The sequence below is a fragment of the Lactuca serriola genome, chromosome 3 (genome assembly GCF_051521515.1).
Source record: "Lactuca serriola cultivar US96UC23 chromosome 3, Lser_US96UC23_V15, whole genome shotgun sequence".
NCBI classification, from domain to species: Eukaryota; Viridiplantae; Streptophyta; class Magnoliopsida; order Asterales; family Asteraceae; genus Lactuca; species Lactuca serriola.
The window spans coordinates 169,205,584-169,230,880 of NC_136410.1; positions in this window are offsets into that span (position 1 = coordinate 169,205,584).

The following is a 25,297-nucleotide window of genomic DNA, read 5'->3' on the forward strand; positions in this document are numbered from 1 at the left end:
TGAGAAACCCTAGATGTTTGGGTCTCGAGCCTTATTAAAAGGAAGTAAAAACTAGGTTTTCCTCCACCTTCAGCATCTATTACCTCCAAAGTGCTCTTGATTAAACCCTAGTCTCCTTGTAAGAATTTCTTCTCATTTTTGGTGTTTTTATGATCTTGGAATGAAGATGAAGGATTTCTAGCGAAGGAATCCAAAAAGTAGTTCATCTCCTCTCTTTTGTGTACCTTCTAGACTCTTTGTAAGTCCCCAAGTTATATTTTTCATTCGTTCCTTTTAGATCTAGGTTCTGATGCTTAATCTTCTTGATTTGATGATTTAAGTGAATGGATTCAATAAAGTTTGCAAATTTATTAATATTTGAGGTCTTAAATTGGTTGAGTGCTTCCGATCTCGATTGTTATGGGATTTGGAATTCATGCATGGGATTATGACACCATTTCTTCGATTTTGACATAGATAAATGGATATGATTCATTAGACATTCATGTCCATAAAGTAACGAGTTTTATGTTCCCTTGTGAGGCAAGTTTTCCTTCTCGAGGGTTTGAGAAAAGTACTTTGAGTGTTTAGAGATTAACCAATTAAGTAATTTCTAGATAGAAACCACGACATGGCATGATGCTTGCCATGACATGGAGAGGGATAGAATCACGAGTGTTTTGATGGTTTTCTACCATGGTGTGGTGGCATGTTTTCCACAACGTAGTGGCAGATCTTCTTGCGAAGGAGTTGAATAACCACGACGCCATTGGTTGGCCACCACGTGGAGCAGAACTTTAACAGTTAATTTTTTGACTTTTTTGAATTTTAATCAAAATGCTAGATTTAGAGTGTAGACAGATGTTTGACCTTGGGTGTGTCGATAGGTGGATTGTAGCATCGGTTTCATGATTGTACAAATTAAGGTATACCTAAACAGAGTGTGAGGTGAGTCTTCTTACTACACTATGTAGGTTGCTAGATTGTATTTGTGATCTTAGCATGAAAGACCATGGGAGGACCACGACACTTGTATGAAAAACCATAGGAAGACCATGGCACTTCTATGAAAGATCATGGCATCCATACAAAAGACTATGGGAGGACCATATCAATGAAGACAGTAAGAGGACTACATCAACAAATAACTGTAAGAGTGTAGGAGGACCATGAAATTCACACATTGTGTATGTTATGTATGATATGTGGTATTTGGGGAACCCACTCAGATTTGTACTCATGGTTTGATGTTTAAATGTTTCAGGTACTTCTAGTTCCAATGGGAAGGAGCCCGAACTGATCGCATTGCATCCTATGGATATTTTTGCACACTATCTGTTATTGATTTTATAATGATGTTTGAGAACACTTTTCATACTCTGATGGATGAATGAATGAATGGTTTTATGGGCTGTCAAAAAATGAAAACTTACTTAAAATTTATGAGAGGTTACAAGTTGGTATCATAACCTTTGTTTGAGGGATTCGGGCACACTCTCGGATGTGTTTGAAATCAAACTGATGAATTAATAAAATATTTTAAAAGAACATGATTTTCTAAAAAGGATTTTACAAAGGAAAGGGGTGTGATGCATGCAATCAATCGAGCTTAAGTAAGTGATCCGCAGACTATTTATACATAAATGTTATGCTCGAGTATGCTATTATATGAGTTGCATGCGAGAATATGACTAAGGGTATTCTCAGGATTTCATGATATATATGCTTGTTAGGAGATATGCCTTTCTATGCCTGTTATGTGTGGATTGCTTAGGTGCTTTAGGGTTTTTCTGATTCAGCCTAATTAAGACTGAATAGCCTGAATATCTTTGATTCAATCTTATTTAGTATTCTTGTCTGATGAAGGCCTTTTCATAAAGACATATATTCGAAAATCAACTTTATTGTGATTATGTGCGACCTACATTCATGGAGTGGTTTCCGATATTGTAATCGACCCTTCCGGAATGTGTAAGAAAAGAATTCTTGGGAGAGTATAGGAAGTAATGTAATGTGTTGTGTATGCTGTTTAGCACTAGGAAATTGTAGTGTAGATATAGGGAAGCGATTTAAAAGATTCAAGATGATTCTTGATGTAAGTATAGATAGGTGTAAATGGTGGCATTGGGTCCATACTACTAAAAGCACATGATCCATACTCGAATTAAGGAAAGTTATGGAAATTCTAAGAAGCTTATAGAGTGATAGATCCTTCATATATGTGCTAGTATTTTGTATTGTTTCCTTTAATGTGTGGTGGTAATTACACGAGGAGGTTCTGATTCCGGTGTAAGCTCTGGCGCTAAACTAATTCATGAGAAGATACGCGAGTGTATCATGTCAGATGTCAGGCAAGGTATCTTGGATGTGACATGTGTGATGTTTGTTATGATCAAGGAGGGGAATATGGAGTTACTGGATGAGTGTCTAAGGGCCTTTTGTGCAGAGATGGTAACTAGCCATTTTATGGCATACGCTCACACCATTATGGAGTTTAATGCGTGTGGGGCGCCAGAGTTCTTCAGGAAGAAGGACGCTATTGCAAATGATGGATTGAAAATGTGGAGAGTACTCAATGGATGAGCTTCGCCATAAGGGATCGAAGGTGAGATTTACATCTTTCCTTCTAAAGGATAGGGCTTGCGATTGGTGGTAAGAGGTTGATCGTGCTTTAGGAGCAGAGGTTGTTGAGGCCATGACCTGGCTTGATTTTTTTACCAGATTCATATCAGAGTTTGCACATGGTATTAAGGTGCAATAGTTGGAGAGGGAGTTTCAGGACCCCGCAAGATGACAGAGACTATGGTGGTGATCACAACCATGTTCAAGGAGAAGGCGTTGATGGTTCTATAGTATGTTGCAGATAAGGAGATGAAGAATACTAGATACCATGATATGTTGAGGGATGACATCAGAGTTTTTTTATTATCTTTCTTGGATGTAAGACCTTGGAGGATATGATTGACAAAGCATGGGAGTACGAGATTAAGTTGGAGTTTCAATCGAATCGGAAGCTAACTCCGATTCATATAGTTGAGCACCCGTCAAAGAAGTCCAACACTTTTGATCCCCGTTGTAGACGCCAGCATGCTTGGAGCTGTTAAGGAAAGTACGGCTGGAAAAATGATGGGTTTTGTCGCTTAGGTGGTCTTGGCTGCTTTACATGCGGTCAAACAAGGCACATTAGTATAGGTTGCACCAACAAGCATTTGGTTTGTTTTCACTTCAACTAGGTAGCCCATAAGAGGGCCGAATGTCCGAGTCTTTCTACTGGTACAATAAAGGCACCCGCCCCGACTACCTTGAGGATCACAGATGGCCGCCTAGGCAAGGAAATAGCTCCGGAAGTGAAGTCTCAAGCTTTTCAGCAGACGGCCTAGGAGACTTGAGCTGCACCAAAACGTTGTCACTAGTATGTATCTGTCTCATATCTTCTTATTCTTTCGTTATTTATGCTTATGTTTTTATCTGTTTGTGATTAGGGAATTTTTTGAGTAAATGGTGTGACTGATGATGTTCTTTTCCATTTAGGTGCTACCTAATATTTTGTATCCCTTGTTCTTAGAAAGAAGTTCGATGATGCACCAAAAGTGTTGGACTACACATTAGAGGTTGAGATTGTTAATTATCATATTATGAGTGCCTCAAGAGTTCACTAGGGTTGCGTTCTTGAGTTGTCTTGCGAGAAGTGCTGATACATCGGGTCCCTATTCCTCTATGAGGGGCAAAGATTATTGTGGGCATGGATTGGTTGAGCCAGAATGGGGATATAGTTGCGAGCCTCAGTTGGTGACATTTCGAACCCCAAGTGGGGGAGAACTAGTTATTCGGGGTGATGGGACTCAACATGGACCAACTATCTTCTCAAGTGCAGGGGATAGGAGGTATCTTCAATAGGGATGCTCTAGATTTATTACGTATGTTATGGATGCTCGAGTTGTGGAGAATAATATTATGGATGGTATACCTATCATTGGAGGTTTCTTCGATGTGTTTCCTGATGATTTTTCGGGGGTGCCTCCAGAGAGGCAGGTAGAGTTTTATATTGATTTGGTTCCAGGTGCAGCCCTAATAGCTAAGGTGCCATACGTCTTAACACCCTTGGAGATGCAGAAGTTATCCACACAACTGTTGGAGCTATTGCAAAAGGCATTTATCAAGCTGACCAGTTCACCATGGGTAAAACCGATTTTTTTTGTCAAGAAGAAGGGTGGATCCCACCATATGTATATTGATTATGGGAAGTTGAGCAAGTTAACGGTGTAGAACCGTTATCTACTTTTGAGACTCAACGATTTGTTTGATCAGCTATAGGGTGAATCCTGGTTCTCCAAGATTGATTTGAGGTTGTGTTATCATCAAATGAGGGTCGGAAATAAGGATGTACAGAAGATTGCCTTCGGGACTCGCTATGGTTATTACAAATTTGTGTTGATGCCCGAGCTCACAAACACACCAACAATGTTCATGGATCTCAAGAACTAGGTGTGCAGGCCGATGTTGGACAGATTGGGGATTGTATTTATCGATGATATCTTGGTCTATTCTAAGATCAAGGAACAACATGAGTATCTTCTGAGGAAGGTCCTCGAGACCATGAGGAGGGAGAGACGTTTTGCGAAGTTCTCCAAATGCTATTTTTTGTTATGCAAGGTGAAATTTTGGTCGACCTGGCCAAGATCAAGGCCATGATGCATTGGTAGGTCCCGAAATGCCCATCTAAGATTTAGAACTTCCTTGGTTTAGCATGGTATTACGGAGATTTATCTAGGAATTTTCCAAGATTGCAATTCCTTTGACTCATTTGATGATGAAGAACCTCACTTTTTTTGTTGTGGGCCTGAGCATCAGGCGACATTCGAGACTTTGATGCATAAGTTGTGTAAGGCTCCGATATTGACCATTCCTAAGGGTGTGGTTGATTTTATGTTCAATTGTGATGCTTAAATTATTGTATTGGGTAAGATACTTATGCAAAGGGGACATGTTGTTGCTTACGCTTCGAGGTAGTTGAAGCCTCATGAGGTGAACTATCCTACTCATGATCTGGAGCTGAGGGTTGTGGGTTTCACCATCATGATTTGGTAGCACTACTTTTATGGGGTTCGTTGTATGATCTACATGAATCACGAGAGTTTAAGATATATTATGGATCATCCGAACCTGAATATGAGACGACGTAAATGGTTGCATGTGGTGAAGGATTATGATTGTGAGATTCTTTATCATCATAGGAAGGCCAACGCGGTAGGTGATGCATTGAGCCACAAAGCAACTCGTACTCCTATCAGAGACCTTATACTTGAGGATGATTATCACTTCAGCATTGTTGGATTTGGTAAAAGAGGCACATGCTGAAGGGTTAATGGAAAAGAAAGATCAAGGGTCATATTCCTTCATTTGTTTGAGATAGTCTGGGCTTGTTGACACAATGTGGGTTCCTGTTTCTAGTGGCATTAGGCAGAGAATGTTGGAAGAAGCCCACTAGTTGAAGTTTTTGATCCATCCAGGGGATACAAAGATGAATAAAGACCTAAAAGTTATCTATTGGTGGCCTTGCATGAAGAAGGATCTAGTTAGGTATGTGGAGCGGTGCTTGACTTGCCAAAAAGTCAAGGTCGGGCATTAGAGTCCCCATGGAAAGATGCAGTCGTTACATATTCTAATGTGGAAATAGAAGGAGATCACCATGGATTTGATCACAAAGTTTCCCACGTCGACACACAACTTTGATTCTATTTGGGTTATTATTAACAGATTGACTAAGAGAGCCCACCTCATCCCGATTTAGGAGAGATCAGATATTGAGAAGTTAACCAAAATCTACATAAAGTAGGTGGTCGTATGCCATGGGGTTCTGGTTTCCATTGTTTTAGATTGTAACATTTTTTACTTCCAGGTTTTGGAGGAAGTTTCACGAGGTGTTGGGTATGCAGTTTCTTTTCAGTGCCGCTTACCATCTACAGACCGATGGTCAGAGTGAGAGAACTATTTAGACGCTTGAGAATATGTTATGTTCTTGTGTATTGGATTTTGGTGGGAGCTAGGATACTTATCTTCTTTTGGCTAAATTCTCTTACAACAACATCTATAATGCCAACATTGGGATGCCTCCCTATGATCTGGTGTATGGGATAAAATGTTGGACCCTGATTTGTTGCGGAGAGGCTGGTCTACGGGTGACAGCTAGCACTGAAGTAGTGCTCAAGACCATAAAATTGATTCAACAGGTGTGCGGTAGGCTTTAGATCACGCATAGATGACAAAAGAGTTATGCCGACCATCTTGGTTCTGACCTTGCGTTTCAGGTGGAAGATGATTTCGTGTCTTTGAAGGTTTCACATCGGATGGGTGTCATCCGTTACCGGAAGCAAGGCAAGTTGGGTCCCATATTCATTGGCTCGCTCAAAGTTATTGTCCATGTAGGCAAGGTTGAATATCGAATGGATCTACATGCATAACATAGTCAGATTCACAACACATTTGAAGTCTCTCATCTACAAAAGTATGTTGTTGTTGATTTCATAGTAGTTTCCTTAGATGACATTCAGGTTGATGAGTGCTTGAACTATGTGGAGAGACCTATTGATGTTTTAGATGGGAAGGAAAAGACCCTGGTAACAAGGTAGTGGGTTTGTTATAGGTGAAATGGAAGCACCACAAGGGTTTTGAATGGACGTGGGAACCCGTGGAGGAAATGACGGAGCATTACCCTGAGTTGTTTGAGGCAACAAAATTTGAGGACAAAATCTGATCCAAGTGGAGGAGATTTGTAACACCCGATTTCCAGGTACTAATTTTATTTTGTCAATTTGAGAGTTTGGATTGGTCACGATGTGGTGGTATACCCGACCTGAGTGTGAGATGAGTTATCTCACTATACTATGTACGTTTGTGGATTGACTTTATAAATTTAAAATAAAAGAGCATGGGAGGACAATGACACTTGTATGAAAGACCATTGGAGGACCATGACAACCTTACGGAAGACTGTGGTAGGACCATACCAACATTCACACATTTTGTATGTTATGTATGATATGTGGTATTTTAGGGAACTCAATAAGCTTTGTACTTATGCTTAAATGTTTCAGGTACTTATTGCTCCAAAGGGAAGGAGCTGACTTGATTGCATTGCATCCACTATAGTATTTTCCATACTATCAATTATTGATTTTCTACTAAAGTTTGAGAACACTTTTCGTACTCTAGTGGATGAATGAATAAATGGTTTTTTGGGTTGTCAGAAAAATGAAACTTTTACTTGAAATTTTTGGGACGTTACAAACATATTCTAAACCATTTTAAAGATTTCAAATTTGGATACTAAGAGTTTTTTAATAAAAATTTTCTTTAACAAAAAATCAATTTTAAACTATTGAGAGAAGATCTTTTAAGTGAAAACGAGATTATGATGTTGAATGTAATTTAATCTCTAGGATCTTATGAAGCTCAACAATATTAAGTAACTGAAATTAAGATGAAAACATAGTCAAAATATACTTCACTAATATATGTATATAAAAATGATACTTGTTGAATCATATATTGGTTTGCATTCAAACACAAGATATTATAAGATGAACAATGAAGTAAGAACACTGAAGAACATAATGTGATATCCCCAATTTCACTGCCAAAAAAGTCCGATTTGTTTGTGCTTTATTTAAAATCAAAGCATCCTTAAAAGAATAATATTTCACAAGTTGTTCCAAAAAAACATGATAACGATATTATGAAATCATTTCCGAAGAATTGTATTTTATTTATATTAAAATAATGGGATGTCATTGTCAATACAGAAACATAGGCATAAACAAACGTTACATTAATTTACACTAATGATCTACATCTCCTTGAATCTCTTAGCAGAATGTATCTTTAATATTGTTGCCTGTGATACAATAAAATGAGTGCGTCGGGTTGGGAAACCTGGTGAGTACATAGGATTTTCAACCTATAATAATATAATTAATATGTTTAATCATCAAACAATTAACCCATTTTCCCATCCCCATTATCTTCTTTATTCTTAAGGATCTACCATAAGGATCATCTATGCTGACAGTACTAGTTCAGGGATTCCTCCATGATACTTGTCAGTAGGTACTCTTCTATATTTATTCCTAAGGATTTTTCCTAAGGAATAAGCACAAAGTCCATCGTTGTCAGGTTTATCTAATAGGCGATTCACTTCCCTTGGTTCCTGAAACAATCAACTAGCACCTGACCAAACTACATTGAAGAAAGCAGACCCCTGATCTCAAATCAAGGAAACCATAGCACAAAATCCTTTTGTGCATTCCTATGTTGCCATACCTTTCGACAAAGAAAACTACAATCTTCTAGAATCATGTCAGGACTACATTCCAACTCTGAAAATCACATGTCTACTCTCTCTTTCCTTCTAACATGGGAAGTTGGAAGTACATAACCCATGTCGATGATTCTGACATCCCAATCCATCTGTCAATCACTTAACCTCCGAATGTAATCCTCGGGCCATTCATCACAATTGCCTCCTTCTCGAGTCCTGTGACTCAACTGTCACTACTTGAGCAAGGCTCTCCAGACCTCGAAATCAACTACCTCTCATGGTTCTGCATCGTTGAAACCCAACTGACATGGCCACTAAGGCCCAAACAATCACCAAACCCATTCTCATCCTGAACGACCATACCCAATAAACCGATATAGGTGGAAATACACTGCAATGAATCATGGTGCCAAACCATGCCATCTTCCTTAACCAGTTCCTTAGAGTCCCCTAAATTTTCCTCAAGTCGAGTATGGATCTTGTGCTTCGGGTAGTACGAGCCCAATACTACCTTCCACACCTATCCATATTTTCCTCAAGAATCATCTCAGATCCTCTAAGTAACTACTCCTATCCACATCCATCCTATCCAATCTTATACACCCGCTCTAAAATGAATATCGGTCGCTAAACATCGCAAGCCAACCCACTATACCACCTCATAGGTTCTCCTAGGTTCCCGACCTCACCCTGTCGTCGGCTGCTGAGGAATTCCCAATAACGTTAGTTAACTAATTCATGAATACAATCAGACGCAACAAAGCTTAGAGAATCCTTCGAGTAAAAGACTCATCCCTAAAAAGGTTAAACTCAAAAAAGAGTTGTGTCGTAGGGTCAAATTCGTCACTCTGAGATTATTTAACCTATGAAAAATGTGACTTAAAACATTCACTTAATAGTTAACTCACATCACTAAGGGTCCCACAAAGCACAAAGTAAGCAACATTTGTACAGTAACACCGCAAGCCACGTCCAAATATAGGACATCTCATGCTCACTTCCTACTAAGAAATATTCCAAATGTAGTATAAAATCCCATTCCTCTTAGGCTACAAGGCATCACATATTAAGCCAATCCATCCAATCATCTAAAATCCATACTAGCATGCAATTCTAAAAGCTCAAACAATCAGTAATATAAAGGCATCTATCCTAGTATACTGTCATGCAATCTTGAATAGATCCTTAGTCCTAATATATCATGTGATTCTCATATCATAGCGTAAAACATATAACATGTATGGGTATTTTGTATGACAACCTGAAGTTCGTTCCGCTGTCGTAACCCGTTCCGTCGTTAAAAATTCGTCGTCTTAAATTAATTCCGTTTCGTTTCTAAATTAAGTCATTTTGAGTTTGTTTTTTTATGACTTAATAATTTTCCAAACGCATTAGAAACTCGTGGAAATGCCCCAAGTTATTATTTAGAAAAATAATAATTTATTCCGTCAAGTTATAAAACAATTAAATCGGGTACGACCAAAAGCCCCGCTTATCAGCAGTATCGGGTAGAATTCCACCGTGTCCTAAATCTTGAGCATATATAAAGTTGAGAGAGCCTCATTTGAAGACTTTCCACTCTCTCTATACTCTCTCTCTACTTTCTCTCTCTAGAAATCGAAATCAAGCCAAAATCATCCAAAACAAGCTCCAAATCGTCAAGGTAACTATCCTAGCTTCTAATATAACACCTTTGGCCTTCAAATTCGTGAAAAATATGAGGAATAGAACCATAAACATGTGTTTACGGTCCTACAACCTCCGTAGGCTGTGTACACATGTAATGAGGGGTTTTGAGCCTTAAAACCCTTCCAAAACTCATTTGGAGCCTAGATATGACCTAAGGACTTGTTTGCATGGACTTAGAACACCTTTAACTCTTCATTTGGGGCATAAGCATGAATTTACAGCCCAAGCAAATGCTTGGACCGTAAACACCAATTCTTGGGGAGTAAACTCAATTTAAGGTGTTAGTTTGCCCGTGAACACCTCCAACAAGCTTCCATGAGAGTTTAGAACCTTATAATCCTTCAAGAAATGCACCAAATATTACACAAATGGGACAAGCTTGAGTTTACAGTCCAAGAACATTCTTAGACCGTAAACTCATCTCCTAGACCTTAAACTCATCTCCTTAGACCTTAAACTCATCCAATGGGTGTTAAAGTGCCCTTAACACCTTGTATGACTTAGAAATGGGTCTAGAACTTAGAATGCTTATCTTTCAACCACCAAAACTCATGAATCATGGATGAACATGAGTTTAAGGTAGTAAAATCGTGTTTAAGGTAGTAAACTCGAGTTTAAGGTAGTAAACTCGTGTTTAAGGTAGTAAACTCGTGTTTAAGGGAGTAAACTCGTGTTTAAGGTAGTAAACTCGTGTTTAAGGTAATAAAATCGAGTTTAAGGTAGTAAAATCGTGATTAAGGTAGTAAACTTCCGAAGAACATATTCATAGACCGTAAACTCTTATCCAAGGTCATTTAGAGTCCTAATCACTTCCTAAGCCATGGAATCAACCCTAGAACCTTCCCATGTGCCTTGTATGACCATTTGGCATCCAAGAACCCACCACCCATGAGTTTACGGCTGTAAACTCATGGGGATATGGTCAATGGACGGTGAAATCCTCAAGGAGTTTACTCTTGAAGAGTAAACTCCATATCTAGGTCCTACACATCCATAGATGTCCCCCGGGTCATTCCAAACACTTGTAATGAAGTGTTTTTGCGTCTTGGAGTGTATAATCATATCTAAATTGTAGTTCAAATCCTAATTAAATACAAATGTGTATATTTTCATATTACATAGGAACCTCATGCGCGTTCAAGCCCCGAACTAACGTTTAACATCCAGTCAGACACATTCTTCAATCGGTGAGTTCATACCCCTACCCTTTTTCAAATGTTTTTCAATGTTTTCAGAGGGGGAATACAAGCAAAAGTACAATGAAATCTTGTACTCAAACTTATGATTTTATTTGATCTATTTCATATTTCGTATGCTTTTAACATAGAAAACTGTACTAATCGATTGTTCAACTTGCAGAATAAACCGTTATGTTATTTGTGAAGCTCGTTTTAAAATGTTATATTTTATATTTCAAAAATGAATTTCCATATAATTGTTGTTAAAATCATAAATCTTAAAGCATTAAAATGTTTTTGATATAACTCCCCTTAGATACGAGAGTGCAGGACTAATAACATTATACTTAGAACTTTACCACTCCCCGTAGATACGAGAGTGAAGGGATAATAACACACAGGTAGGAACAGAGAGAATACGAAACTACTGTTAGAAACAGATAATAATACGAAAGTACACCTAGGAACAGAACGGATACGAATACGAATACGAATAGGTATACGAATACGAATACGAAAGCACGCCTTTGGATGACGCCAAGACTTAGAATATACAGCTAGTGTACGCCTTGAGTGTCACCAGAGTTTTGAAAATAAATTGAAAGTACGCCTCTGGACATTGACTGAGTTTCGAAAACATAGGCCTTAGGATGTCGACAGAGTTTCGAAAATACATCTAATGTACTCTTTTGAAAATCACCATAACATCGAAAATACTGTAATGTACGTTTCTGAGTGTATCCAAATATTCAAAAATACAACTAAGTATAGTAGATAATCGACATTCGAATATAGGGTAACTAAGATATCAGAATACCTAACTAATACTATAAGTATGGTAGATACTAGCACCTCGAAATCCGAATTAAGAACTAACCATAACATTAGGAAAATATGGGATTTTCCTGGAGTAACATAACATCTCGTAAACAAATGGTGTAACGAATGGAAAACTAAACTAATAGGAAAATATGGGATATTCTTGGGATAACATAACTACTCATAATCGAATTGGGTAACGAATGATAACTAAACTGTTTTTATAAGAAAATATGGGATTTTCTTGGATAACAAATTTTTAGAAAACCAAAAAGGGAACACATTCTTTTCAAAACTAAACCGCTTATGAACTCACCAGCTTTATGCTGATTTTCAAACCGCTTGTATTCTCAGGTCCATATTAGACAGGTACACCGCTATTTTTGGAGAAGACGGAGCGTTTAGAAAACTCGTCTTTGCTTTTGTTGATATGATATATATGTATGACACTTGTAACACTTTGATTTCAAAAAAATGTAATAACTCTATGTAATGTATTGTTTTGTGTTTACTATGCTTACGATGTACATTGGTTGCGATATTCATGACGTCCTCCGCCCTGGAACGTTTCCGCCTTAGGTTTCGGGGTGTGACATTTTGGGAAGACTTATTTGAGCTCAGTAGATTGCATGCATCACACCCTTTTCTTTTATTAAAATCCCTTCTTTTTAAATGTTTCTTTTTATGGAAATATCTACCAAGTTCTCGATTTGAGTTCAGACCACACACCCGAGCGTCTACCCGAATCCCTTAAACCAAGACTCTGATACCAACTTGTAACATCCCAAAAATTCAGATAAAATTTTCATTTTCAAATTCATTTCGATGATAATATAATCATATCAAAACAATAGAGAATATATCATAATAAAGTATTATCAGAGTACAAAATCCCAAAATCACGTGATGTGGAAAAACATAGGTGGATGCAGGGCGATCAGGTCGGGCCCTTCCCTTTCAAGCTGCAAGTACCTGAAACATAAACTGAAAACTGTAAGTGCAAAGCTTAGTGAGTTCCCCCAAAATACCCCATACCATACAAATATATAGTCAAACATATATGGACGCTTGCAATCCTATTCGGTCTATTTCAACCGGATACAGTCAAGCATATATGGGTACTTGCAATCCCCTTCGATCTATTTCAACTGGATACAATCAAGCATATATGGGTGTTTGCAATCCCCTTTGGTTTGTTTTAATCATATATAATCAAGCATATTTGGGTGCTTGCAATCCCCTTTGGTCTATGTCAACTTCTATCTGGTCTATTTCACCCTCTACCACTACCACTTAATATCATAACAAAATAATCATATAGTCATCAAGAAAATACATGCATAATTGACAATTCTCATGAAGACAATTATCATACTACATCATAAACTAGTGGGCCGATATTGGTGTCTTCGACCCACGTATACAGTGAAGGAAACTCACCTCAGGCTAAAGGTATCAAATCACACTCAAGCTGCTGACTCGCAAAACCCTCTCACTCTAAATCACAAGTAAAATAAACCCTAAGTAAAAATTTGGTCAACACCCCACCACGAGGGTCCAAAGAATAAATCCTATCTTTAAAAGGAAAAATCTACTTAATCCTTTCCTTATTGGGCCTAACCCACCAAGTCCTACATACAATTAGTCCTAAGGCCCAAAATATATGCCATCCCAAAAGTGGGTCCAAGTCTAAAAGCCCATCAAAGAAAAACTCACGGCCCAACAAATACCTAATTCTCTAATTCCCAAAATAGCCCCGAAATAAGCCCAAGTTTTCCCTTTGGTGAGTACGCTCAGCGTACCCTTAGAGTACACCTAACATACTCAAAATCCTCCCAGCATCAGGACCTTCGACACGTACACGCAACGTACATATGCGTACGCCCCAGATGACCAACTTCAACTTTTTAGATCTTAATCGATTAATACATAATGTCCAACTTTAGATCTAGGCTCCTTAAAACATAGTAAGCCACAAATTTGCCAACTTTATGCTTTAAATGTCTTAATGGGACCCAAAACCCAGTTTTATCCATCTAAATCCATAATATGAACATCAACTTAAGCATGATTCATCAAAACCCACGAAGATGATATTGTTTATGGTTCCTAATAACTCCATAACGGATAAAGTTTACAACTTTATCCATTAGAATGGTGAAATCAACCAATATCTAGTCCTTAAGTCTCAAAGGGACCAAAAATGCATCTTTTCCAACTTAATCCATTAAGTCCATGTCTCAAGCTTTTAGATGTGAATTAATATGATGTTTAGATGGATAAATTTTCCAACTTTATCCATAACAAGGTCACAAACTTTCAAGATGTAAACTTTATGCACTAAAGTGACCAAATGCTCATAACACCCAAGAGGAATTAGATCTATCAAATACATCATCAAGATTCAAGCTTTATACCTCTAGAAGAAAGATCAAGGTGAATAAAGTCTAGATCTACAAACTCCAATGCAACCGACACTTTTCCAATGGGCTCCTTCTTCTCCAAGATGCAACAAGAACACTCCAAAGCACTTAAAAACACCTTCTTTTTGCTCACAAGGCTCAAAATATGGTTAGGGTTTCAAGGGAGGGTATTGGTGTAACAATGTAAATTTTCAAACAAATTTTTTTCATTTCAAAATAAAGTATTTTCATTCACAACAAGGCATAAACATTCCAAGTGTCATGTCAGAATACAAATCATATGAATCCCAAGATCACAAAACATCTATCAGTGTGTACAGATCACGCCGGCGCCTTCCCACGGTCCTCACTAGTACCTGAAACGCATACACAACAACTGTAAGCATAAATGCTTAGTGAGTTCCCCAAAATACAACTTACGCACATACGCCTTTCCAGACCCCGACCTTCCGGTCCATATGTATCAGGGGACTTCCTCCCCTGCTGGGTAAACCTTCCGGTCCTACCAACGCCAACCTTACGGTCCATATTACACGCCTTCCGGCCCATAACATAATGCCTTCCGGCCCACATAACATACATAACACGTATAACAATTAACTTATCACCTATAGCACACATATCACATATCATAACTGACCTTCCGGTCACACAGTCAAACCCTTCAGGGTACAGTATAGTGAGAAGACTCACCTCGCGAATATCGAAAACTAGCAAGTCCCGAAGTCACTCGTGCTCGATCCGCCGAGCTACAATCTCCCTATAACATCATACATCTTTTGTCAATACTTTTATCTTCTAAGTTTGACTATCCCTAAGAAGTCAAACATAGGTCAATTTTGGTCAATGGTCAACAGTCAACTTGACCGGACTCGGCGAGTGCACAAGGGCAACTCGGTGAGTCTAGACGTATCCGTCAACTCCCTAGGATTCCCTTCTTACTCGTCGAGTGTTTCCCCTGACCCGACGAGTTCCACTTGGGAGAGTCGTGGGGCCACCCCGACTCAACTCGCCGAGTCTCAAGAACAACTCGGCGAGTCCCAACTCGACTCAGACCACCTGTCGACCCTCTCTAACTCGTCCTGACTCACTAAGTCAACCCATGACTCGACTGGATCACTCACTGGCCGATCTAAGGCAATCTTCAAGCTACTCGCCGAGTCTGCTCATTGGACTCGGCGAGTCCATGCCATGCAATTACCCAAACTCGTTTCTAAGGTCAGATCTGTTCCATCAATTCATAAATCTAGCCTTACAAGACTGATTCACCACGTAAAGTCCCTATCTTGGTGCCCAAAACACACCCCATAGCTTATAATGAACATTTTGATCTAAATCATAAGGGTTCCAACCCAAAACTTCCATTGATTCCCAAAAATCTTGGGCAAAGGGACACTCTGGACCTTTAGGGGTCCAGATCTATGGTCTAAATCTATTAGGGGTCCAAGGGAGCACAAGATCTAGCCACAAATGGGTTCAATAAACCCTAAATCAATGAAAACACCAACATAGAAAAGAATAGCTTGAAATATTACCCCAATAGAGATGCTCTGGACTCCAAATCCTCAGAAGATGGCTCCTCTTGCTTACCCCTTGGCTGATTTCCTCTTTCCTTGCAAAATGACGCCTCCAAGATCAATAATAGCCTCCTTCTATGCTCCAAACGCTCACACTCGATTAGGGTTTCACTCAAGGGACTGGTGAGCACAAATGACGGCCATAAGGCCCTTTAAATAGGTCCCAAACCCAAGAAATTAGGGTTTCATAAAACAGTGCAGACTTGCCGAGTCCATATCCTGGACTCGCCGAGTCCAAACAAATCCCGCGTCCAGAATCGCGACCCTACTCGGCGAGTCTGAGCTCCAACTCGCCGAGTCCCCTCTCAAAACACAAAATAATCAAATCAATAAAGATACCTGGAATTCCGGGCTGTTACAATTCTCCCCCACTAGAACTAGACTTCGTCCTCGAAGTCTCGCTCTGGAAATAGCTCCGGATGCTGCTCCCGCATCTCGCGCTCCGGCTCCCAGGTCATCTCCGATCCCTTCCGGTGTTGCCACTGAACCAACACCAGAGGTACCTCCTTGTTCCTCAGAACCTTGATCTTCTGATCCCTGATGGCCACAGGCCTCTCGGCATAATTCAGACTCGCATCCACATGAATATCCTCTAGTGGAACCACTGCCGACTCATCGGCTATACACTTCCTCAATTGCGACACGTTAAAAGTGTCGTGGATCTGCCCCAACTCGGCTGGCAACTCCAACCGATAGGCTACCCGGCCTACCCTTGCAATCACACGAAATGGTCCAATATACCGGGGCCCCAACTTGCCCCTCTTCCTGAATCGAATCACTCCTTTCCAAGGAGAAACTTTCAGGAGAACGAAGTCGCCGACCTGAAACTCAAGCTCGGACCGGCGTCTGTCTGCATAACTCTTCTGTCGGCTCTGGGCGGTCAACAACCTCTGTCTGACCTGCTGAATCTGCTCTGTCGTCTGAAGCATGATCTCCGTACTTCCCATCACTCTCTGCCCAACCTCTCCCCAGCAAATGGGGGTCCGACACCTCCTACCATACAATAGCTCAAAGGGTGGCATACCAATGCTCGAATGATGGCTGTTGTTGTAGGAAAACTCTGCCAAGGGTAAATACGCATCCCAGCTACCCTCGAAATCCAACACACATGCTCTAAGCATGTCCTCAAGCGTCTGAATCGTCCGCTGGCTCTGGCCGTCTGTCTGGGATGATATGCGGTACTAAAATGCAATCTAGTACCCAATTCCTCATGAAATTTCTTCCAGAATCTGGAAGTGAAGCGCACATCACGGTCTGAAACAATCGAGATCGGCACCCCATGCCGAGATACCACTTCCCTCACATATAACTCCGCCAACTTCTCCGCTGAAGAGCTCTCGCTGATGGCAAGGAAGTGAGCGCTCTTCGTCAACCTATCCACAATCACCCAAATTGCATCAACTCCTCTGGCAGTCCTCGGCAATTTGGTGATGAAATCCATAGTGATCTGTTCCCACTTCCATTCGGGAACCTCCAATGGCTGCAACTTGCCATGCGGTCTCTGGTGCTCGGCCTTAACCCTGCGGCAGGTCAAACACCTCTCAACAAACTAGGCTACGTCCCTCTTCATACAGGGCCACCAATACTCTTTCCTCAAATCCAGATACATCTTCGTAGCCCCCGGATGGATCGAAAACTTCGACCGATGAGCCTCTTCCATCAAAGTAATACGCGTACCACCCACAAACGGTACCCAAATCCGACCCTGAAACGTCATAAGCCCTCGTCCATCCGTAACGAACTCTGAAGCCAAACCAACGACCCGCTCCCTCCTCTGCATCTCTGGTCGCACAGCCTCGGCCTGTGCCCCACGAATAGCATCCAATACCGGAGCTATCATAGTCAATCTCAAACATACATCTCGCAGTGGAGCGCTCTCCGCCCTGCGGCTCAACGCATCGGCTACCACATTAGCCTTGCTTGGGTGGTACAGGATCTCACAGTCATAATCCTTGACCACATCCAACCACCTCCTCTGACGCATATTTAGGTTGGGCTAATCCATCAAATACTTCAAGCTCTTATGGTCCGTGTATATCGTACATCGAACCCCATACAAGTAGTGACGCCAAATCTTGAGAGCGAACACTACTGCCCCCAACTCTAAATCATGCGTGGGATATCTCGACTCATGAGGCTTCAGCTGCCTCGACGCATAAGCTATCACATGACCCCTCTGCATCAACACCGCACCCAGCCCCAAAATCGATGCATCGCAATATACTACGAAATCCTCCATCCCTTCCGGGAGAGCTAATACCGGGGCCTCGCACAACCTTTGGCGAAGTGTCTCAAAGGAGGTCTGCTGCTCGTGACCCCATGAGAATGCAACAGCCTTCCGGGTCAATCTGGTGAGTGGCACTGTGATCTTGGAGAAATCCTTGATAAATCTCCGATAATACCCTGCCAACCCGAGGAAACTCCTGATCTCAGATGGTGACTTCGGCACTTCCCAACTCATCACCGCCTCAACCTTGGCCGGATCGACCAGAATCCCTTCCTGGTTAACGAGATGTCCTAGGAACTGGACCTCCCGCAACTAGAAATCACATTTAGAGAACTTTGCATAAAGCTTCTCCGATCTCAATACCTCAAGGACCTCCCTTAAATGCTCCTCATGCTGCTCTCTAGATCTCGAATACACCAGAATATCATCGATAAATACAATCACTGACCGATCCAACATCGGCCTGCATACCCTGTTCATGAGATCCATGAACACAGCCGGGGCATTGGTGAGCCCAAAAGGCATCACCACAAACTCATAATGCCCATATCGCGTCCTAAACGCTGTCTTCTGGACGTCCTCATCCCGTACTCTCACCTGATGATATCCCGACCTCAGATCGATCTTGGAAAACCAAGATGCTCCCTGCAACTGATCGAATAAATCGTCGATCCTCGGTAACGGGTAACGGTTCTTGACCGTCAACTTGTTCAACTCCCGGTAATCAATGCACATCCGGTGTGAACCATCCTTCTTCTTGACGAACAGAATAGGTGCTCCCCACGGCGAGCTGCTCGGCCGAATGAATCACTTTCCCAGCAACTCTTGGAGCTGCGAGGACAACTCTTGCATCTCTGGAGGTGCAAGACGATGAGGCACCTTAGCGATAGGCGCGGCCCCCGGAACCAGATCAATACTAAACTCCACTTGCCTCACAGGAGGTACCCCCGGCAGCTCCTCGGGAAAAACATCTGGAAATTCACGCACCACTGGAACCTCCTCAACTGATCTCGGTCTTTCGGAAGCCTCCCGCGTATCCATCACATACGCCACAAAACCCTTACAGCCCTACTGTAGGCACTGCCTCGCCCTAGCGGCCGAACAAAAAGCTGATCCTGAACGGGTACCCTCGCCGTACACCGAAAGAACTCCCCCACTAGGGTCTCGTATAGTCACCAGCTGACGCTCGCAGTCGATAACGGCGCCGGATCGGCTCAGCCAGTGCATGCCCACAATGACACAGACATCACCCATCGCAATAGGAATCAAATCAATCGGAAACTCGACCCCGAATATCTCTAACACACATCCCCGGAGAACCTCCGTGGCACAAATCACCCTCTCGTCAGCTATAGAAACTCTCAGAGGCCGACTCAACGGCTCACGGCCAACGCTGATATGCTGACTAAAGGCCAAAGATACAAAAGACCGACTCGCACCCAAGTCAAATAGCACTAAAGCAGGCACAGAGTTCACAAGGAAAGTACCTACGCATAATATAACATAAGCATAACATCTCAACATCAAAATAAATACATGAAATAAAGCATACCTGCCATAACATCGGGCGCAGCGCGGACCTCCTCCGCAGTCAGCTGAAAGGCTCTCCCACGAGCCCTCGGGGCCTCGACCTTCACCGGTCGAGTCTCAGCAGCCCTGGCAGCAGGTGCAGATCCCTGAAGAAGCTGAGGGCACTCGACCTTCCGATGGCCTGTCTGGTTGCAATGAAAGCAAACCATAAACCCCTTGGGGCAATCCCTGGCGATGTGCCCCTCCTTGCCACACTTGTAGCAAGCACCAGATCGACATGTCCCCTCATGACCCTTGCCGCACTTTCCGCAAGTGCGGCCCTTCGGACCTCCCGTCCTCGAATCGGCGGACTTAGTCCGCTTGGCTGCCGGTTGAGACTGAGCCGGCCGCCGGTCCCCCCGCTGAGACTCGGCCTCCTCCCTGGCCTGGGTCTCCAACTCGATCTCACGCTTCCTGGCATTCGCCTGAAGCTCAGCAAAGGTATGATAGGTGGAGTTTGACACAAGCTCCCGGATATCCCTCCTCAGAACACCCAAGTACCGGCTCATCCGGGCCTGCTCTGTGGACACCAGCTCAGGGCAGAACATCGCCCTCTCATGAAACTTCCTCGTGATCACCTTGACCGAATCAGTACCCTGCTTGAGGGTCAAGAACTCCTGAACCAATCGTTCCCTCTCCACCGGGGGAACTTACTCGTCTCTGAACATAGAGGTAAACCTCTCCCATGTCACTACTGAAATCTCTGCCAAAGTGAAGTTCGCCGTCACGAACTTCCACCAATCCTTCGCTCCCAGACGGAGCTAGTTCAAAGCGAACCGTACCCTCAGATGCTCCGGACAAGAACAAGTGTAGAAGCACCCCTCAATATCAGCGACCCACCTCATCGCAGCAATCGGATCCTGCGTCCCATCAAACTCAGGTGGCTTCGTGTTGCTGAACTCCCGAAACAGCAACGAGTCACCCCCCTGTGGCCTGGCAGCGGCCATAACTGCGGTAGCTGCAGCGGTTGCAGCCTCAGTCAATGCGGCGTACCGCTCATCAAAAGTCTCCATCAAGGTGGTCTTAATAGACCCAAACATCTCCGGAATCTCAGCCCGGATCGCTGCGGCCACCTCCTCATGAATCATCTGACGAATCTCCTCGTCACTCACACCGCTCGCACTCGGTCTGTGGCGTGATCCAACCATGATGTCTCTGAAATACAATATAAAACTATCAGAGACTCCATCGAGTATAATCGCACTCGATAACGCAACTCTACTCAATCTCCGATATCTAGGGATTCTTACTTGGGCTTCCCCCTGACCCGATGTCTTCGGTAGTACGGGCCCAATACTACCGACCACACCGCATCAACATTCATCCCAAGTCTTCCTCCCCAAACCCCGGATAGTGAGTACTCTACTTTTGTTATGCACTATCTACCCGCACGCTATCAAAGCATCTCATATCGGCAAATCCTCCCTAGACTAAGGCATCACAAATCAGGCCACTCTAGTCCTATCATGAATACATAGTCTTCTAGCATGCATAACAATTCATTTCATATCTTATCTCTTATCATAACATTGTAAGGTATTTTCGGGATCTTTACCGTTCGGGCGCTGACTGATCGTACACACTGCTTCATTCTTGCTTACCACAAATTCATTTATAAAAGTTTATGCCTTTATTTCAAAGTTTTCCTCAAATCCTCGGTTTGAGTTCAGTCACGCCCGAAGGTGCACCCGAATCCCTCAAACCAAGGCTCTGATACCAAATTGTAACAACGTAAATTTTGAAACAAATTTTTTTCATTTCAAAATAAAGTATTTTCATTCAAAACAAGGCATAAACATTCCAAGTGTCATGTCAGAATACAAATCATATGAATCCCAAGATCACAAAACATCTATCAGTGTGTACAGATCACGCCGGCGCCTTCCCACGGTCCTCACTAGTACCTGAAACGCATACACAACAACTGTAAGCATAAATGCTTAGTGAGTTCCCCAAAATACAACTTACGCACATACGCCTTTCCAGGCCCCGACCTTCCGGTCCATATGTATCAGGGGACTTCCTCCCCTGCTGGGTAAACCTTCCGGTCCTACCCACGCCAACCTTATGGTCCACATTACACGCCTTCCGGCCCATAACATAATGCCTTCCGGCCCACATAACATACATAACACGTATAACAATTAACTTATCACCTATAGCACACATATCACATATCATAACTGACCTTCCGGTCACACAGTCAAACCCTTCCGGGTACAGTATAGTGAGAAGACTCACCTCGCGAATATCGAAAACTAGCAAGTCCCAAAGTCACTCGTGCTCGATCCGCCGAGCTATAATCTCCCTATAACATCATACATCTTTTGTCAATACTTTTATCTTCTAAGTTTGACTATCCCTAAGAAGTCAAACATAGGTCAATTCTGGTCAACGGTCAACGGTCAACATGATCGGACTTGGCGAGTGCACAAGGGCAACTCGGCGAGTCTAGACGTATCCGTCAACTCCCTAGGATTCCCTTCTTACTCGTCGAGTGTTTCCCCTGACCCGACGAGTTCCACCTGGGAGAGTCGTGGGGCCACCCCGACTTAACTCGCCGAGTCTCAAGAACAACTCGGCGAGTCCCAACTCGACTCAGACCACCTGTCGACCCTCTCTAACTCGTCCTGACTCACTGAGTCAACCCATGACTCGACTGGATCACTCACTGGCCGATCTAAGGCAATCTTCAAGCTACTCGCCGAGTCTGCTCATCGGACTCGGCGAGTCCATGCCATGCAATTACCCAAACTCGTTTCTAAGGTCAGATCTGTTCCATCAATTCATAGATCTAGCCTTACAAGACTGATTCACCACGTAAAGTCCCTATCTTGGTGTCCAAAACACACCCCATAGCTTATAATGAACATTTTGATCTAAAGCATAAGGGTTCCAACCCAAAACTTCAATTGATTCCCAAAAAGCTTGGGCAAAGGGACACTCTGGACCTTTAGGGGTCCAGATCTATGGTCTAAATCTATTAGGGGTCCAAGGGAGCACAAGATCTAGCCACAAATGGGTTCAATAAACCCTAAATCAATGAAAACACCAACATAGAAAAGAATAGCTCGAAATATTACCCCAATAGAGATGCTCTGGACTCCAAATCCTCAGAAGATGGCTCCTCTTGCTTACCCCTTGGCTGATTTCCTCTTTCCTTGCAAAATGGCGCCTCCAAGATCAATAATAGCCTCCTTCTATGCTCCAAACGCTCACACTCGATTAGGGTTTCACTCAAGGGACTGGTGAGCACAAATGACGGCCATAAGGCCATTTAAATAGGTCCCAAACCCGAGAAATTAGGGTTTCATAAAACAGCGCAGACTCGCCGAGTCCATATCCTGGACTCGCCGAGTCCAAACAAATCCCGCGTCCAGAATCGCGACCCTACTCGGCGAGTCTGAGCTCCAACTCGCCGAGTCCCCTCTCAAAACACAAAATAATCAAATCAATAAAGATACCTGGAATTCCGGGCTGTTACAATTGGAGAGGTGGAGGCTAGGAATAGAATGGGTTTGCAGAAGTTGAGGAGCTTAAATAGGGCTCAAACCATGAAAATATGGTTTGGGCACTGATCGCATACGTCCAACATACTCCAGGTGCACCCAGCATGCTCCATGAACGCCTAGTACGCCCAACATACTCCAGGTACGCCTAACATTCTAAACTAAGCCCCCAAACCTTCCTAACTTCAACCGGTCATAACTTCTTTGTTCCAACTCTATTTTCAACGATCTTTATATTCATGGAAAGGTAATGAGAAGCTCTAAAATCCTATCAACTCTCATTTTCCTTCAAACTTCCCAAACTTAAATCCAAAATTCATCAAAGGCCCAAACTATCACTTTACGGTTATACCGATGGACTCTAAAGCACTAACCGAACTCTTAGATCACCTAATCTACATTACCCACATCCAAAAGGGCCTAAATCTCTCTCTCCCCATGGCCCAATGCCTTATGATAACTAATCTTCGGGTCACGGCCCTGAATTATGAAATGTTTTGAAACAGGGTGTTATAAGTGTTGCTTGCATTGGAGCTTCTAGAGGTATCAAGTTTGAATCTTGATGAGGCGTTTGTTTTGGGTGTTATGAGCTTTCGGTCACTTTAAGTGCATAAAGTTTAGATCTTGAAATTTTGTGACGTTGTTATAGATAAAGTTGGAAACTGTATCTATCTAAACATCATATTGATTCAGATATGAAGGTTGGAGACATGGACTTAATGGATTAAGTTAAAAAAGATGTATTTTTGGTCCCTTTTAGACTTAAAGACTAGATCTTGTTTTTTGGGACCAATCTAATGGATAAAGTTGGAAACTTTATCCGTTAGGAAGCTATTAGGATCCATAACAATGATATTGGTCCTTCTATCCCTTCCATGCAAGATTTAAGATGTCTTAATGGATAAATAAGTTAGGGTTTTAGCTTTTGTACCTTTTCTAGCCATGAAAATCCATAAAGGTGGAAACTTTGTGACTTAAATCGATGTTTTGAGTCTAGATCAAAGCTCTGGACAAAAGGTCTTAAGGGATTAAGCACTAAAAGAAGGAATTATCTTGGATGTGTGTACGTCAGGCGTACCTGAGAGTACGTTGCGCGTACTGGCCTATAATTACATACGATGGGCATATGTGGGGTATGTTGGGCGTACTCAGTTGGCTTAGACTTTGACTGTTGTTAATTTCCATTGACCGTTGACTTTTAACCAAGTTTGACTTTGGGTCAAACTTGAGGATTTTGGACTATTGATTAAGATTTTATCTGGTTGTGGTGTTAATGGGTTCGCAGGTGCAAGTAGTAGAGAAAAAGGGATCATATCGCAGTGTTTCAGAGTTCTTTGATTCATATGAGTTTTCCTCACTATACTTGTGGATCGAAGGTACCAATGTCGAACCACTAGGTTATGTATCCTAGTATAGAGGATGTTTCTATGTTGTAGTGATCTGTTAGATCTATGTCCTGGTATATAGGATGTTGCTATGCGGTAGTGATTTGTAGATCTGTCTATTTGTCTGTTGACTGGTTATATGTTTATCTGTTGTATACGTTGACATAGTATGGTTTTGGGTTGTGGCTTTACTGCTATGTGTGTGGCCAACAGACCGAGAGTAATCCAGCCCGATGGTTGTGGACCTAAGGGTATTTCAGTCCGATGACTAATTGGGGCCGTTGCATATTCGTATTTTAGTCTAATGACTAATTGGGTTGGGGGTAATCCAGTCTGATGGTTGTGGACCCAAGGGTATTCCAGTCTAATGACTGATTGGACCGAGCATGCGTGATTATATATGTTATATGTTTGTGCGGTGGCATTTTGGGTGAACTCAGTAAGCTTCGTATTTACAGTTTGATTGTTATGGTTTCAGGTACTTCAGATGATTGGGGGAAAGCAAAGGCGTGATCGTAAACATCCTTTGATAACATGTTTCTGGAAGATTTTGTGATACAATGATCTTAGGATATTTGTAGTTGATACTTGGTTTTGATATGGGTTTTGTTTGAAAACGATGATT